Genomic DNA, 17598 nt, shown 5'->3' with positions numbered 1-17598 from the left:
CTGGTGGCTGTTACATCTTCCCGTAGATTTGGGGAACTATCAGCTTTATTCAGTCAACCCTCCTTTTCGTTGATATTTTTGAGGATGGGGTTATTTGCTGCTTGATCCTTCCTTTTTTATGTATATAGTCTTTATTGGGGTTTTACAGTAATGCACATAATACATCTAGTATGCTCCAATACGTATACTTTGTAGAAAAGAACAGTTCCCCAACGTCCCCCCACCCACATCTGCTCCTACCAATGCTCAGCCAAAATAATGAGATTGTGTTTCTAGGGGTGTCCGTTATTATCAATGCCAGGCATATCCGTAATTTTGTTCCTCAGTACTTTGACCTCCTGATAAGTATCCCATATCCCAGAGGCTGTTCTCCAGTACTTTCATCATAGGAGAATGCTGCAAGGCCCCGGCAACGAGTCTCGCACTCACAGTCTGGCCCCACATGCAACACTCACCCCACCTCATTTCACAACATAGTTCCACACAGGAGTTGTGCATCGGGGGAGGAAATTGGGGGGGGGGGGTGATTCTCAACGCTGCTAGTACAGCCACGGGCCACTCACTCCGACATATCCCTTTGCCAGTCTCCATACTGTGGAGGCTCCAAAGCCAACCATCTATTAGCTAAATGGCATTTCACCGACAGTAACCTCAGCAGCAAAAACGTCTTACTCAGTCTCCTCCCTGTAGGGAAAGGAACTGCACCCAGAAAGACCTGCTTGATATTGATGAGGATGAAAGCGACTTCTATCACGAACAGCTACTCCTAGGACTGTCCGGCGCCTTAGCACAGATCGAAAAAGGTGGAACTAATTACATTTATTCCTGCACAAACAGCCAGTTTCCAGCCCTTTTTTAAACACGGCCACATTACTTAGGGCATGGGTACTCACAAAATTTCTCTCGGGGGCCAAATTTACAGTGTGGTTTGTGTCCGAGGGCTGCACCGGTGTGGGCGGGGTCAGTGGGGGAGGAGGCGGGGCTAGAGCGACAAAAAAACTGTGACCATGAGGTTGATCACAGGTCCCTGCAGCGGATGCCTTCATCCACTGAGTCACCAGACCCGGCATACACACATCTCTCTCCCTCCCTCATTCCCTCTCTCGCTCTGTCTCCCTCTCTCCCTCTCTCCTCCCTCCTCCCTCCCTCCCTCGCTCCCCCCCTCTTTCCCCCTCTCTCGCCCCCTCTCTCCCTCCCTCGCCCCCTCTCTCGCCCCCTCTCTCCCTCCCTCTATCGCTGCCTCGCTCCCTGTCTCGCTCCCCCTCCCTCTGTCTGTCTCTCTCTCCCTCGCTCCCACCCTCCCTCGCTCCCACCCTCTCTCTCAATCACTCTCTCTCAATCCCTCCCTCTCACTCCCTCCCCCTCTCTCACTCCCTCTCTCACTCCCTCTCTCTAACTCCCTCTCTCTAACTCCCTCTCACTCCCTCTCCCTCTCACTCCCTCTCTCACTCTCTCTCTCACTCCCTCTCTCTCACTCACTCACTCTCTCACTCACTCACTCACTCACTCTCACTCACTCCCTCTCACTCCCTCTCTCTCACTCCCTCTCTCTCACTCCCTCTCACTCCCTCTCTCTCACTCCCTCTCTCTCACTCCCTCTCTCTCACTCCCTCTCTCACTCCCTCTCTCACTCCCTCTCTCACTCCCTCCCTCTCACTCCCTCCCTCTCACTCCCTCTCTCTCACTCCCTCTCCCTCCCTCCCTCCCTCCCTCTCCCTCTCTCCCCCTCCCTCACTCCCTCTCCATCCATCCCTCTGTCTGTCTCTCTGTCTCCTTCCCTCTGTCTCTCTCTCACTCCCTCCTCTCTCACTCCCTCCTCTCACTCCCTCCTCTCACTCCCTCCTCTCTCTCACTCCCCCCTCTCACTCACCCCTCCCCGTCTCCCTCCCTCTCTCACTCCCCGTCTCCCTCTCTTCCTCGCTCTCCCCCCTCACTCCTTCTCTCCCTCGCTCTCCCCCTCCCTCACTCCCTCTCTCCCTCGCTCTCCCCCTCCCTCACTCCCTCCCTCCCTCTACCTCCCTCTGTCACCCTCTGTCATCTCACCCTTCCTGCTTGTCAGCCGGGGCTGAGACAGCTTCCAGGTACACACACACAAACACACAGCCGCACAGGTCGTTAAAGGCCATTTGCATGCTAATGAGGCTTTGTTGTATTTCACCTGATTTTAGGCCCCTGCAGCTCCACTCTGGCTATGCGAGAATCGCCCGACCCCCACAGAGCAGCAGAGACTTAAAAAAAAAAAAAATAATACATAAGTACATGTTTGCAAGGTCCGCGGGCCGCCGAGGAAGGCTTGCCGGGCCGTACTATGAGCACCCAATGGGAACGGATTCCATGCTGATGAACAGGGGTAGAAAAGTGACCTTCCTCCCGCTCTGACACATTGCATTCTGGGAGGCACTGCTATTAATTTGTTAGCAGACCTCCGGTTCCTTGATGGGGTGTAGAATCTGACCCTGGTTCTAAGATAGACCACACCGATCTGGTAAAGAGCCCCGTGCACTGGTACTAGAGCCTTTGCTGTATTATTCAAAAGATTACAATAAAAGGTATCAAACATCGCACTCTGCACAATTATCAGGTGATCAGTAAAAGTTCTTGAATCATATTTTAAAATTAAAGCATAAATAACAGGTAGCTTGTATCTAGACACAGTGCGGAAATCAAAAATATTTCTGTTAGCATAAAGCTGAAGCCATCTTGTTTGTGGCATCTATTTTGTTAGCTATGTAATTCGTCTGTTTTCACTGTTGTTTGCCTTTCTATTTTGCTTGTGTCATCAACTTTAGTTAACTCTTTTTGTAGTGAGCCAAAGCAATATATGTGCTGAGCAAAGGCCTGTAGCTGCTGAAATGCACCTGGTCCAAGATGTAACTGTCAACTATTTCTGGCTGCTGTCAGCAGTTCTGTTCCCCCTCCCACTTTGCTGACTAAATGATCTCCCATTTGCCCATGTTTGTCGGTAACTATTCCTGTGTAGGCCAGTACCTTCTATTTGTAACTACATGCTTACTCTGCAACAAAGTCTGTATATAAGCACCATGATCTGTGTATTTAATGTACTACCTCCTGGAACACTTGAGGGTGTTGTATGGACGTAGCCCCGATCATGAGTGATTAATAAACTTTTTATTTGAATTCCAGCTTAAGTGCCAATCTCTATTTTGTTGGTCTACGGACCCGTGGACAGAGAAGGGTTACCCCTGCACCGGTGTGTTCATTAAAACGCACATTTCCACAACATATGAGTTCAATTCAGAGTTTTAGGCAGTATATTTTGATCACAAAGTTGATGCTTTATAAGCCTGGTCTAAAAATGTCATTGGCATTAATATTGCACTGTTGTCCCTGACACTATCAAGGAATCAAGCACCGTATACAGGGAGACGTGGCTAGCCAGCCAAGATGGCGGATGCGCATTAGCGAGGCTCCGTCCTAATGCCCGTTAATCCGTCATTTCTCCTGTGCGCAGAAGTGCCATTGTGCTGCCAAAAGCAGCCAGACAAGCTTAGGATGCGGGTGCATGCACTCAACGCAAGATTGGAGGCGGTAGGTGCTACACGAGCTGAGTTACAGTCAAGTTTGCAGTGAGGGTGCTGTAGACTCGGGCCCTTGCTCACTTGGCCACTGGATTCAGTATAGCCTGGCTGATGAGGATTATAAATCCGAAACCGGTCCCAGGATGCTTGTTTCCGGTCCAGTGAAGACATAGCTTGGCAGTTCAGGCTGGACTGTTCCCATGAGGCACAGGGTCAGACTGATTTGCATATAGCCATGTCTGAACTGGGGTGGCTGAGTGAGCTAAAGAATGGTGATGGATTAAACCCAGATCAGTTGACTGGGGGTGAGTGTTTGATTTACTCAAACGCTCCGTCCATCATCCCCTTTTGTATCGCGTAGACTCGGGCCTGGCCTGGGACCAGACGGAGGTGCGAGCCGCATATTACTAAGCCGCGGCCTCACTGACATAGTTCCAGGCAGCAGCATGAAAGACTACCAGTGATAAACAGAAGCCGGCGACACTGGAGTGGACCTCTTACCCCCACTCCAGGCGGGATGGTGGGCCCCTGTTGCTAACCTGACTGCACCTGTGGTGGACAGCGGGACGGTGTGAGGCCCATCAGGGCAGCGACAGCCGGGCCCAGCTGCGGCGCTGATTCAGTCCAGCGGCCATTGATCGGAGATGGGAGGACGTGAACGGAGGTATTGACCCTTCCCCTGCCCTTACCTGCTCTCATTTCTCCTCCCCCTCCTTTGTGGAGGCTCAGCCAACAAGTGGTGTAGAGGGGTCCTTCGCCCTGACATCGCTGGGGAGACGCCACCGCGGGCGAGTGGTTGCGCGAACAGAGGACATTGAGGTCTTATGTGGCAAGCACTGCCCTGAAACTATGCCGTGAGCCCTGACTGCGGTGACCTGAGGTGCGGGTAGTACCCACGTGCAGAGCTGCGAGAAAGTAACTGCATGCAACCTGGCCGCTCGCATTTGACTGAAGCAGACGAGTGACACTATCTCTCCTGTGTGCCTAGTAGACATATGCTCGGACTGCGTGAAAGTGTGCACCATGCCTACTGTCCACCATTACGCAGGATCAGGAGCGACGGGAAGGCACCACACATACGGTGCACAGAGCTGCTGGGCAGGCCCACTGTAACGGGGGACTTTGAGACGGCGCTCTCAAGTGAACTCAATGAGCTGCTGATGCTTTGGCTGCTGGTATCAAGGCATTAGCGGTACTGCAGACTTTAGCCCTGACTGGTATCATATATATTCATAGATTCGCAGCCTTGGGTGAGGATTCGATTGTCAGCGGTTCAGAGTACAATGTGGATACACTCGTCTGCAAGCCTCCACTGATACTGTGAGAACCCGCGGCATATTGTGACAGTGTAGGAGTATCGACCCCTGGCACCATAGGGACGGTGTGCTAAGTCCTGCCACAGTAATCACAGGCAGCAAACATTCAGCCTCATTGTGCAGTTAACGGTGGCCTCAGCCTTTAAGCAAAAGTCGCAGTCCTGTGGGCGGAGCACCCAAAAGTGTTGACACGTGTTGAAGTTCGCAATGCTATATCCTGCCCTCCCACGTAGTGGCATCACCATTTCATCGAGATTGGCAGGCAGCGCCCAATCACGGGAACGGCAACCTCACAGCCGGCGCCGTGTCTGGCTCAATCCGATCAGGAGTCTGAGGCGTTGTGCGCTTCTAAGACTTCCAGCTTGGAATCAACACTGGCTTCCAAGCGGTGACGCAGATCAGCGAGGCGCTAACACCGACTCGCACATCACTTGAAGGTCGCATAGACAAGGTCACTGCAGACCACGCTGATCACTGGCAACTGTCAGGGAGAGTCAATGAACGAGCTGCAGAGGTGAAGGAAATTGCCCCAATAGCCAAAGAAGTGACCACGGAGGTTCGTCATCTCACCTCCAGGCTACTGTTCTTAGAGCGGCTCTCGCAGGAATAATGTGCATGTAGTTGGGCTGCCTGAAGGCACGGAAGGCGGAGAGGCAGTGCCGTATACAGAGTCCTGGTTACAGTCGCTGATGCCGGAGGGCACACTCTCTGCTTTCTTTGCCATGGAAGAACGCACAGAGTGCCGTCGAAGCGTCCGCTGCCGGGAGCAGGACCGAGACCTTTCCTGTTTCTCCTCATGAACATCAAGGATAGAGATGCAGTGCTCCGAGAAGCAAGAAAAATGGATGTGATTGCAGTGTACAACTCACAAGTTCTCTTTTTCCCAGACTACGCCTTGGGAGTACAAAGGCAAAGGAGTGCCTTCCTTACAGTCAAAAGACGCATGCAAGACTTAAATTTGAAATACTCTGGCCTGGCTGCACGTAGTGGCCGATGGGGCCACGCACTTCTTCAACACGGCAGAAGATGCATGGGACTGGCTTGAAACTAAGGGACATCACACCCCCCAAACTAGAGGCATAGCAACGTGGAGTCACAAGTCAGAGCCCGCAGGAATCGCCGCGGCAGGCACCGGGCGTGCACAACAGACTCACCAATTCACTCAGCGGCGACCCCCAATCATGAAGAAGTGCTGCGAGAAAGAAGAGATGCGCTGCAAGCAGTAGCAGACTTGAGAAACTGACAGAACAGCAGAGATAGAGATGCTTCCTCTGAACAGTCGCTAGGTGAGGATAGCTCACAGGCCAGGTGGCCAATCAACGAAGACCTACTATCGCTCCCTGATGTGACTCCCCAGACTGCGGACGATTTGATGTAGAGGTTAAATGTGGTTTATAGTATGCAAGTACAAGAATGTAAAATGTCTACAGCTATGATACACATGTTCCATACGCATGTAACCTCATACTTCGCACCTGCAACCCTGCGTCAAAAAAGGCCAGGCACGGATGTGCACGCAATTCACACTGCAAGAAACTAGCGAATAGCACGAGATACGGCATGGGTGCACACAAGTTAACGTACAATGCCGGGTCTGGATTTGCAAAGGTCTGACACCAACACGACTTACACCGACCCACCCCCATCTTCCCCCCAATAGGATTGAAGCGGTGTGCGCAGCTGTGAATCACCGTGTGGTGCTGTTACTTGTTTGGGCACAGGTATATATACAGTAGGGGTCATGCCCCAGTTACCCTCTTATACCTGGGCAAGGGACATCAGCGATGTGGAGTCAAAGAAAAAACGGTAAAAAGGGATCAATTACAAATATTTATTTTCAACCAGAGTACAATTAATTACCCTGCTTGCACTTAAGTCTTATTTGTGGCAAATTAATTTCCACTGTTATAAACTTGTGAATATGTCAGGTGACGGGGCAAAACACAATATAATCACAATAAACTGATACATATATCAACTTCATATATAATTCATATATAATACATTACAAATATCACACTCATATATACGATACACTACATGTATACAATATATACAACATATACAAAAATAAAAAATATCAAAGATACAAAAAATATCAAAAAAATACAAAAGATGGTTCCCCTACTGAGAGCAAAACAATCAGAGTGTACACTTTTAATTCAGTGTAGTACACTATAAGGTCATCCCTTTAGCGCCAGAGAGATAACACCTCAAAGGAAATATTTAAACAAGGCGCTTTCTTTAGTTCCTACAATTCCAAATGATGGGACTCCATTATAACTGCGGAGGCCCTTTGTGAATCAGTCCCTGGGATGTTTCTCCCAGAATGTGTGATAATTTCCTTGTTTTCCTGTTCAGGACTGCCTGGCTTCACTTAGCAGTCATGAACAGAAAAAAAGTTGGATGGTAAAAGGGTTTCGACCAACAAAGCCAGCAGATGCTCCACCGACAGAAATATGGCTGTTCCCGGAGCCTAAGTAAAGTTGGGAACCAAGAGTATTAGGGAAATAGTACTCTGATACTTTTGTGGTTGAGTACCCTGTCCTCCTAACCCTAAATATGTCACTTAATCAGAAAAAAGGCCTTATTTAGAGAGAGAGAATGCTAATCTCGGTACATTTTATGCTATTTCTTCCAAGGCATTAAGGACAATTTCTTCGCAGAGTGATGCAACAGCTTTACTCACAGTCTGAATAGATTGTTTACAAATAACACAAATTGCTTCAGAAATATTTCTAATTTCTATTCGATGTACTACAACAATCTGCATTATGATTTTTCACAACCTTTCAAAACTCTGCTTTTCTTGTAAAATTATGAACAATGCCTTCTTTTTATTTTCAGACTGCCACTGTGTCATGTGGTTTTGAAGCCCGACGGAGAGGCAATTTGAGTATGTTAATTTTTTGGGGCTCGAGGAATCAGTTAGCACTCAAGATGACACCAATGAGCCGACACAACCAAACAAGGTAGAATTTTCATTCTAATTGGTATTTTGAATAACCAATAGTACACAGACTGATGCATCTTTCCCATCAGTCTGACGCTTACCTTGCTTCTTTGAAATGGAATCAACTTTTAATATTTCAGAATTAATTATTGAAAGTAGAATAATTACCTATAGGAATATGCACATTCTTCATTCTCGTGAAAACCTGAACGAAAATATGCAGTGGTGAAAATGGTGCACAGGCAAATTATGCTAGAAGTGTTTTTTACTGTTGTTTTGTTTCTTTAAAAGATTTTTCTGAAGTATGTACAACATAATAGTTGTACATCAATAGATCTAAAGAAGTAGCAATAGTATTTTTAATGTGGACTAGAATCAAGGAATGTCACGATGTGCTAGAAGACGTTCTTGCAATTAATAGCAACAGTTGTGTATATTCCAAATGTCAGAATACAGTTATTTACAATGGTTTTGTGCAGGCACCAAACGATACAAAGCATTATTACCTCAATTTACCTACATTGTAAAAGCCCATATGCTCAGAGCAAAATTGTGCAGCGAATCACTCAACGCCCACACGACCCTTAGTAAATCTAGGCTTAGTGTCAGTCTTTTGCATGGAAAAAAGCAATAGCAAAGCTAGGGTAAAAATGAATGAACGAATAAACAAATACATGGCCCCTCCCGCTGAATGAAGAAAAACAAAGTATCAAGTTCAATTGTCTCTTCAGTCAGAGTGAGTGAGACCCGGAAAGAGGATGGGGTGGATGGGGGCCCCAGAGAGCAGGAGGCAGCACAGAGCACTGCTCAGGACCCTGACAAGGGTGGGAGTGCGGGCCCCCAGAGAGAGCATTCTCCAGGGCAAAGCTCATATGAGAAGGGATGTGGCAGCAAAATGGTGCCCTCATGTTAGAACGCACCAGGTGCGCGTCCTCAGGGGGGGCAAAGGGGGGCCGAGAAGGGTGCAAGGCAGAGGGGAGAAGGGTGCAAGGTAGAGTGGAGAAGGGTGCAAGGCAGAGAGGAGATGGGTGCAAGGCGGAGGGGAGAAGGGTGCAAGGCAGAGAGGAGAAGGGTGCAAGGCAGAGAGGAGCAGGGTGTAAGGCAGAGAGGAGAAGGGTGCAAGGCAGAGGGGAGAAGGGTGCAAGGCAGAGGGGAGAATGGTGCAAGGCAGAGGGGAGAAGGGTGCAAGGCAGAGGGGAGAATGGTGCAAGGTAGATAAGGGTGTAAGGCGGAGTGGAGAAGGGTGCAAGGCAGAGGGCAGAAGGGTGCAAGGCAGAGGGGAGAAGGGTGCAAGGCGGAGGGGAGAATGGTGCAAGGTAGAAAAGGGTGCAAGGCGGAGGTGGAGTAGGGTGCAAGGCAGAGGGGAGAAGGGTGCAAGGCAGAGGGGAGAAGGGTGCAAGGCAGAGAGGAGAAGGGTGCAAGGCAGAGAGGAGAAGGGTGCAAGGCAGAGAGGAGAAGGGTGCAAGGCAGAGAGGAGAAGGGTGCAAGGCAGAGAGGAGAAGGGTGCAAGGCAGAGGGGAGAAGGGTGCAAGGCAGAGGGGAGAAGGGTGCAAGGTAGAGAAGGGTGCAAGGCAGAGGGGATAAGGGTGCAAGGCAGAGAGGAGAAGGGTGCAAGGGAGAAAGGTGCAAGGCAGAGAGGAGAAGGGTGCAAGGTAGAGAGGAGAAGGATGCAAGGTAGAAAAGGGTGCAAGGCGGAGGTGGAGTAGGGTGCAAGGCAGACGGGAGAAGGGTGCAAGGCAGAGGGGAGATGGGTGCAAGGCAGAGAGGAGAAGGGTGCAAGGCAGAGGGGAGAAGGGTGCAAGGCAGAGAGGAGAAGGGTGCAAGGCAGAGAGGAGGGTGCAAGGCGGAGAGGAGAAGGGTGCAAGGAAGAGGGGAGGAGGGTGCAAGGCGGAGGGGAGAAGGGTGCAAGGAAGAGGGGAGAAGGGTGCAAGGGGGAGGGGAGAAGGGTACAAGGGGGAGGGGAGAAGGGTGCAAGGTAGAGAGGAGAAGGGTGCAAGGCAGAGGGGAGAAGAGTGCAAGGAGGAGGGGAGAAGGGTGCAAGGCTGAGGGGAGAAGGGTGCAAGGTAGAGAGGAGAAGGGTGCAAGGTAGAGAGGAGAAGGGTGCAAGGCAGAGGGGACAAGAGTGCAAGGGGGAGGGGAGAAGGGTGCAAGGGGAGGGGAGAAGGGTGCAAGGCAGAGGGTAAAAGGGTGCAAGGCAGAGAGGAGAAGGGTGCAAGGCAGAGAGGAGAAGGGTGCAAGGCAGAGAGGAGAAGGGTGCAAGGCAGAGGGGAGAAGGGTGCAAGGCAGAGAGGAAAAAGGTGCCAGGCAGAGAGAAGGGTGCAAGGCAGAGGGGAGAAGGGTGCAAGGCAGAGGGGAGAAGGGTGCAAGATAGAGAAGGGTGCAAGACATACGTTCTTTACCTAAACATCATCAACATTTATGGGATCTCATAGACACAGATAAACCAGATATCTGTTTTCTTACTGAGACTTGGCTTAAACCTCACACCACTCCTGCAATTACGCTAGGAGTCCCTGTTGGATACAAGATTCTGCATTTAGACCGAACGTCCAAAGTCGGGGGTGGTGTGGCAGTGGTTTACAAAGAAAGCTTAAAAGTCTCAATACTTGATATACAATGCAATGCTCAGATGGAAATAATGATCTTTAGATTTTCCCTCTTCCTGAAATCACAATGGAAAGGAGCATTGGTATATCGCCCCCCGGTCCATGCTCTGATTTTTCTTTAACGCTTATGGAACTACTAGCCCCTTATTTTAGAGTCCATGAAGATTTCATTCTCCTCGGAGATTTTAATATTCACACAGATCTTCCACATCATCCTGATAGTAAGTCTCTATTAGGTGATCTCTCCAGCTTAGGACTCCAAGTACAGAATAACGGCCCGACTCATCTGGGTGGCCATACACTCGATCTAATCTTAACTAATTGCCCGAAAATAAACTGCCATCCCTCCACAATTATTAGTTGGTCAGATCATTATATGTTAAATTTTAATCTACTTGGTTCTTATCTACCACAACAAAAAAACGTCTCCCTGCAATATGGAAGCGGAAGTGGCATAAAATAACCCCAGAAAAATTTGGAAAAGTATGGATAGAACCCATGCTCCTGATAGAAGATGATATTGAACAAGGTCTTGCTAAATTTCAGAAAGCACTCCTGGAAGCTATTGACTTATTGGCTCCACTAGAACTACAGAAGCAGGGACCTAAAACTAAGCAAGAAGCATGGTATACAGAAGAATTAAGAGCTGAGAAGCAAAAATGTAGAAGTCTGGAGAAAAAATGGAGAAAAATACATACTTCAACTAGTAAAATGCTCTACCTAGAGGCACAATCTAATTATTTTAAAAATGTAAAAAAAGCAAGAAAACACAGACTGGAGAAACAAATAACAGAGGCAGGAAACTCTACAAGAGAACTCTATAAAATCCTGCAAACATTCGTTAAGCCCATAGCCTGCGAAAGTTCGGACGACTTCAGCCAAACCTTGTATGATGATGCCTCTATATTCTTTGAGAATAAGATTAATTTAATCTATGACAAAATCACCAAGGTAGTAAACAATGGAGATATAATGTGCCCGCCCAGCTCTAAATTAGCTAAGATTGACAACAACAGGATCACCTTGACCACAATCCCAGAGATCAGTTTAATAGAAGTTACCACCCTACTCAATCTAATGAAATCTGGCTCCCCAACAGACATGATACCTGCTAAGATGATGGTCTCCTTGGGAAGCTTACTAGCCCCGAGCTTTACATCATTGATTAATCTCTCCCTCAAGGAGGGTAAGATTCCTAATGATTGGAAAAAGGCAGTTGTGAACCCGGTTCGAAAAAACACCACGCTACCATGGTCAAATCTTAACAACCTCCGCCCAATATCCCTCCTGCCCCACCTGAGTAAGATGACTGAGAGACATGTCAACTTCCACCTGTCGAAATTCATCGAGGCAGCGGACGGTCTGGACCCTTCACAATCTGCGTTCAGACCAAACCATAGCACAGAATCAGCCCTCCTCTCTGTGACCAATACCATCAGGATGGCACAAGATAGGGGAGGCTCAATGATTCTGGTGCTATTGGATCTGTCCGCTGCCTTCGACACGGTGTCCCATGACATTCTCATCAGTCGTCTAGAGAGGGTGGGAGTGGGTGGAGTGGCCCTATCATGGCTACAAAGTTTTATTTCAGGCCGCTCACAATGTGTTCGCATGGGCTCCCATAATTCCATCTACAGGGAGCTCACAAAGGGGGTCCCACAGGGCTCATGCTTGAGCCCTACATTGTTTAATGTATATGTGGCCCCCCTGGCGAATATTGTGAGAGAACATGGGTTCACACCAATATACTACGCTGATGATACTCAGCTTCTATTTCCCTTCCAGAACATGACATCTGAGGTGAAAAGCTCATTTGTTGCTGGAATGAGAGCTATTGCCGGATGGATGACCTCCAATTGCCTACAGTGTAATGTGGGCAAGACGGGGGTCATGCTCTTCGGCAATGCTCCGCTTCTCTGGTCCCCTGAGTGGTGGCCTTCTGAACTAGGTACGGCTCCATGCCCTAAAGAAAATGTAAAGAACCTGGTCGTCAAATTGGACCAATCCCTAGTATTTAAAGATCATGCCACACAGGTTACAGGAACCTGCATGAGGGTGATTGGCCTACTTAGAAGAGTCTTTCCCTACCTAGCAGACCACCATAGAAGAACACTGGTACAAACCCTGGTAATCAGCAGGTTAGATTACTGCAATGGGCTACTTATATCTGCCACCGAGGAACAACTGGGGAGGCTACAAGTAGCCCAAATACGGCTGCTAGATTGATCTTAAATGTTCCAGCTAGGTCCCCCTCCCGTCCCCTATTAAATAAACTACACTGGCTCCCCATTCGCCAGAGAGTGAAATTCAAGATTTGTTGCACCATCCACAAATGCTTGTTTGGTACCGGCCCCAGATATCTCACAGAAGTTTTTAAGCCCTACCAACCAGGTCGTTCCCTACGTTCAAAACATCAAGCCCTACTTTCTATCCCTAGAATTAAAAGAGAGAGACAAGGAGGTAGAGCCTTATCCTATAGGGGCCCTACCCTCTGGAATTCCCTGCCGCTCACCCTCAGACTCAATCCCAATCTGCCAGCATTTAGGAAATGCTTAAAAACATATTTGTTTACCACTCTATAGCTCATGTGAGTCGACTATCTACTTCCCAGATTCTACTGTCTAGCTTTATTATCGGATAGAACAAAGCGCGGAGATATCTCTTCGGAGATCGAGTTCCAGCGCTATAAAAGAAGCTAAAATAAATAAATAAAGGCGGGGGGAGAAGGGTGCAAGGCAGAGGGGAGAAGGGTGCAAGGCAGAGGGGAGAAGGGTGCAAGGCAGAGGGGAGAAGGGTGCAAGGCAGAGGGGAGTAGGGGTGCAAGGCAGAGAGGAGAAGGGTGCAAGGTAGAGAATGGTGCAAGGCGGAGGGGAAAAGGGTGCAAGGCGGAGGGGAGAAGGGTGCAAGGCTGAGGGGAGAAGGGTGCAACGGGGAGGGGGAGAAGAGTGCAAGGCAGAGGGGAGAAGGGTGCAAGGCAGAGGGGAGAAGGGTGCAAGGTAGGAAGGAGAAGGGTGCAAGGTAGGAAGGAGAAGGGTGCAAGGCATAGGGGAGAAGGGTGCAAGGTAGAGAGGAGAAAGGTGCAAGGTACTACAATTAGTCAAGGGCCCTACTCACATTGCTGGACACACCCTTGATCTAGTTTTTGCCAACTTCCCCAATATCACAGTCCTCCCTTCCCTCCCTCTCACCTGGTCTGACCACTATCTTATCCCTTTTTACCTTGCATTGGGCTTGAAACCCTCCCCTTCGGTACCCAAAAAGGAGCCGAGGAGAAAGTGGCATAAGGTCTCATGTGCCACCTTAGACCCTCTATTCCACTTTCAACCGGACCCCCTTTCCATTGACATTGACGGTAATGTTTCCAGGCTCAATACCGCACTAATCCAAGCCATTGACTCCATCGCCCCCCTCAAATCCATCTCCTCCGCCAGGTCCCGGCCTTCTGCTCCTTGGTTCTCTACCACCCTCCGTGAGGAAAAAAGTAGATGTAAGGCACTCGAACGCAAGTGGAGGCAGAACTACGACCCGGAAGCCAAAGTCATTTACAAATCCGCTCTGAAAAATTTCCTTAAACAAAAAAAAAACACTATGAGAGACCACTTCTCACTTCAAATTGCTAACGCCAAGAACTCATCTAAAATCCTCTTCACCATTGTCAAAGACTTCATCAACCCCCCCGCTAGGGCCACGCAGAACTCCGCTAGCCAGGCACTCTGTGATGGACTCTCGGACTACTTCCTTGAAAAAATAAATAAACTCTGTGCCTCATTCCCCAGTGGGTCAGCCCCCCAGTTCCCCAACACAAGGCCCCCTGTATCCGCCTCCCTACAGTCCTTCAATAAGCTGACTCTTGAGACAGCACTCAGGCTATTCACCCAATGCAGATCGGGTGCCCCTTCCGACCCTATCCCTGCCAAACTCTTGGGTGAGTTGGCCCCCTCCTTGGCCAACTCCTTCCTCTCCATCTGGAATGCATCCCTCCACCATGGCTTCTTCCCAACCACGTGGAAGGAAGCACTGGTGGTCCCCATCTTGAAAAAGCCCGATGCCGACCCCACCATATTCGCTAACTACCGTCCCATCTCCCTCCTCCCCAAACCCGCCAAAATCCTGGAAAAGGCCGTGCAACTGCAACTTACGGAGTATTTGGAGAACAACTCTCTGTTGCATGATTCACAATCCGGATTTAGAGCAGGTTTCAGCATTGAGACGGCTCTTCTGGAAGTGGCTGAGACCATTCGTGAATGTGTGGATAGGGGCGAGGAGGCCATGCTTGTCCTCCTCGACCTATCCGCCGCTTTTGATACGGTCTCCCACTCTATCCTCCTAGACCGTCTCAAGCAGGTCGGCATCGGTGGCACTGCCCTCACCTGGATCGAATCCTTCCTCTCTGGAAGAAGTCAGAGGGTGATGCTTAGGCCTGTTAAATCAGAGGATAAACCCCTGCTGTGTGGGGTGCCGCAGGGTTCTGCCCTCAGTCCTCTGTTTTTTAACGTCTATCTAGCACCCCTGGCCGCCGTGGTGGAGGCCTGTGGAGTCAGAGTGGTCTCTTATGCTGACGATACTCAGCTGGTATTTTCCTTCAGCGACCACTCGGACTCCACATTTGCCAACTTCCGCCAATGTCTTGACAGCATTCGTGTCTGGATGACTAATAATCATTTAAGACTCAATGCGGATAAGACAGATGTGCTGTTTTTTAACCAGAAAAATCCTATCCCCCCCTCACGGTGGTGGCCCACTGCACTTGACCCCGCCCCCTCCCCTGTCCATTCAGCTCGCAACCTAGGCTATCAGTTCGACGACTCTCTCTCATGTAAATCCCAAGTCAACAAGGTCACATCTGCCTGCTTCATGAAACTACACATGATCAAGAAGATATTTCCCTACCTCCCCTTGGACGCCCGCCGAACAGTCACCCAGGCCCTCATCACGTCCCACCTGGACTACGCCAACAGCTTATACGCTGGCGCTCCTCAGTATCTGATCGATCGACTCCAGATCGTTCAGAACGCGGCGGCCAGACTGATCGGAAATATCCCATACCGCCAGTCAGTCACCGCCTACCGCAAAGAACTCCACTGGCTCCCCATCGCTAGCCGCATTCAGTTCAAGATCCTTACGCTCGCTTTTCGAGCTATCAACGACCTTGGACCCAACTACCTGAAAAAGCGAGTATCCATATCTCATTCCATTAGATCCCTGAGGTCTAACAACCTACGCCTCCTGGTTTCTCCTCGCTTTCGACGCGCCAGAATGGGCGGCAGAGGGTTCAGCGTTATATCTGCTAAACTGTGGAATTGTCTCCCTATCGATCTTAGGTTCTGTCCTTCTGAACCCATCTTCCGTGCTAGATTAAAAACCTGGCTGTTCTCCGCACTCTGATCCCCTTCATGTTGCTTCCTTCCCTCCCCTCTTCCCTTGAGGCTCTGGTTCTAGCGCCGGGACACCCCTTCGGGGGTAGCTGCGCGCTCTATAAACTACAAAAATAAATAATAAGGCAGAGGGGAGAAGAGTGGAAGGGGAAGGGGAGAAGGGTGCAAGGCAGAGGGGAGAAGGGTGCAAGGCAGAGGGGAGAAGGGTGCAAGGCAGAGGGGAGAAGGGTGCAAGGGGGAGGGGAGAAGGGTGCAAGGCAGGGGGAGAAGGGTGCAAGGCGGAGGGGAGAAGGGTGCAAGGCGGTGGGGAGAAGGGTGCAAGGTAGAGAGAAGGGTGCAAGTCAGAGAGGAGAAGGGTGCAAGGCAGAGAGGAGAAGGGTGCAAGGCAGAGAGGAGAAGGATGCAAGGCAGAGGGGAGAAGGGTGCAAAGCAGAGGGGAGAAGGGTGCAAGGCAGAGAGGAGAAGGGTGCAAGGCAGAGAGGAGATGGGTGCAAGGCAGAGGGGAGAAGGGTGCAAAGCAGAGGGGAGAATGGTGCAAGGCAGAGGGGAGAATGGTGCAAGGCAGAGGGGAGAAGGGTGCAAGGCAGAGGGGAGAATGGTGCAAGGTAGATAAGGGTGCAAGGCGGAGGTGGAGAAGGGTGCAAGGCAGAGGGCAGAAGGGTGCAAGGCAGAGGGGAGAAGGGTGCAAGGCGGAGGGGAGAATGGTGCAAGGTAGAAAAGGGTGCAAGGCGGAGGTGGAGTAGGGTGCAAGGCAGAGGGGAGAAGGGTGCAAGGCAGAGGGGAGAAGGGTGCAAGGCAGAGAGGAGAAGGGTGCAAGGCAGAGGGGAGAAGGGTGCAAGGCAGAGGGGAGAAGGGTGCAAGGCAGAGGGGAGAAGGGTGCAAGGCAGAGGGGAGAAGGGGAGGGGAGAAGGGTGCAAGGCAGAGGGGAGAAGGGTGCAAGGCAGAGGGGAGAAGGGTGCAAGGCAGAGGGGAGAAGGGTGCAAGGCAGAGAGGAGAAGGGTGCAAGGAGAGACCGTGGAGAGAGAGAGAGTGGAGAGAGAGAGAGAGTGGAGAGAGAGAGAGAGAGTGGAGAGAGAGAGTGGAGAGAGAGAGTGGAGAGAGAGAGTGGCAAGAGAGTGGAGGGAGAGACAGTGGAGAGAGAGTGGAGAGAGAGCCAGTGGTGATAGAGTGGACAGAGTTGAGAGAGAGAATGGAGAGAGAGAGATAAAGGGGAGAGAGAGTAAAGACTGACTGACTCAGAGACTGAATACTGACTGACCGAGATACTGACTGGCTGAGAAACTGACTAAGAGAGAGAGAGAGAGAGAGAGAGAGAGAGACTGACTGACTGACTGAGAGAGACTGACAGAAAGAGAGAGATAGAGACTGACAGAGAGAGAGAGAGAGACCGACTGACTGACAGAGAGGACTGAATGACAGAGAGAGAGCGACTGGCTGACTGAGAGAGAGCGACTGGCTGACTGAGAGAGAGCGACTGACTGACTGAGAGAGAGCGACTGACTGACAGAGAGAGAGACTGACTGACAGAGAGAGAGAGAGAGAGACTGTGATGGAATTGGGGTCACAGTGTGTATGAAGCTATGCAACGCCTCTTAAGTTTGCTATGTCTACTAATAAAAATGTATTATCAAAATGTGCTCTTTGTAGCTACATCTGCTTTTGAAATACTGCATTGTCGCATTTTCTAATGTTTTAAAATGGAAACGAGAAGCAGCAGTGGGTGCACTTTTGTCAAAACTGAACGATGAGTGGGCCCGATGTTGTATATCATGACAGGAGTCTGCATCAGGAAACCCACCTAAAATTGGG

At 50.1% G+C, this 17598-nt stretch overlaps 1 long non-coding RNA gene across 4 annotated transcripts in view; it reads left to right on the top strand.

The window, feature by feature from the left end:
* Window positions 1-17598, top strand: part of LOC144784542 (uncharacterized) — a 346194-nt gene that overhangs the window by 26254 nt on the left and 302342 nt on the right. For all 4 annotated transcript variants that reach the window (XR_013601674.1, XR_013601676.1, XR_013601675.1 and 1 more), the window contains one exon: window positions 7703-7827. This is a non-coding gene — a long non-coding RNA (uncharacterized LOC144784542). The remainder of the gene's footprint in view (window positions 1-7702; window positions 7828-17598) is intronic.

Source organism: Lissotriton helveticus, chromosome 10 (genome assembly GCF_964261635.1).
Source record: "Lissotriton helveticus chromosome 10, aLisHel1.1, whole genome shotgun sequence".
Taxonomy (NCBI): Eukaryota; Metazoa; Chordata; class Amphibia; order Caudata; family Salamandridae; genus Lissotriton; species Lissotriton helveticus.
Note: the sequence above shows the minus strand (reverse complement) of the source record. Positions and strands in the feature narration are given on the sequence as shown.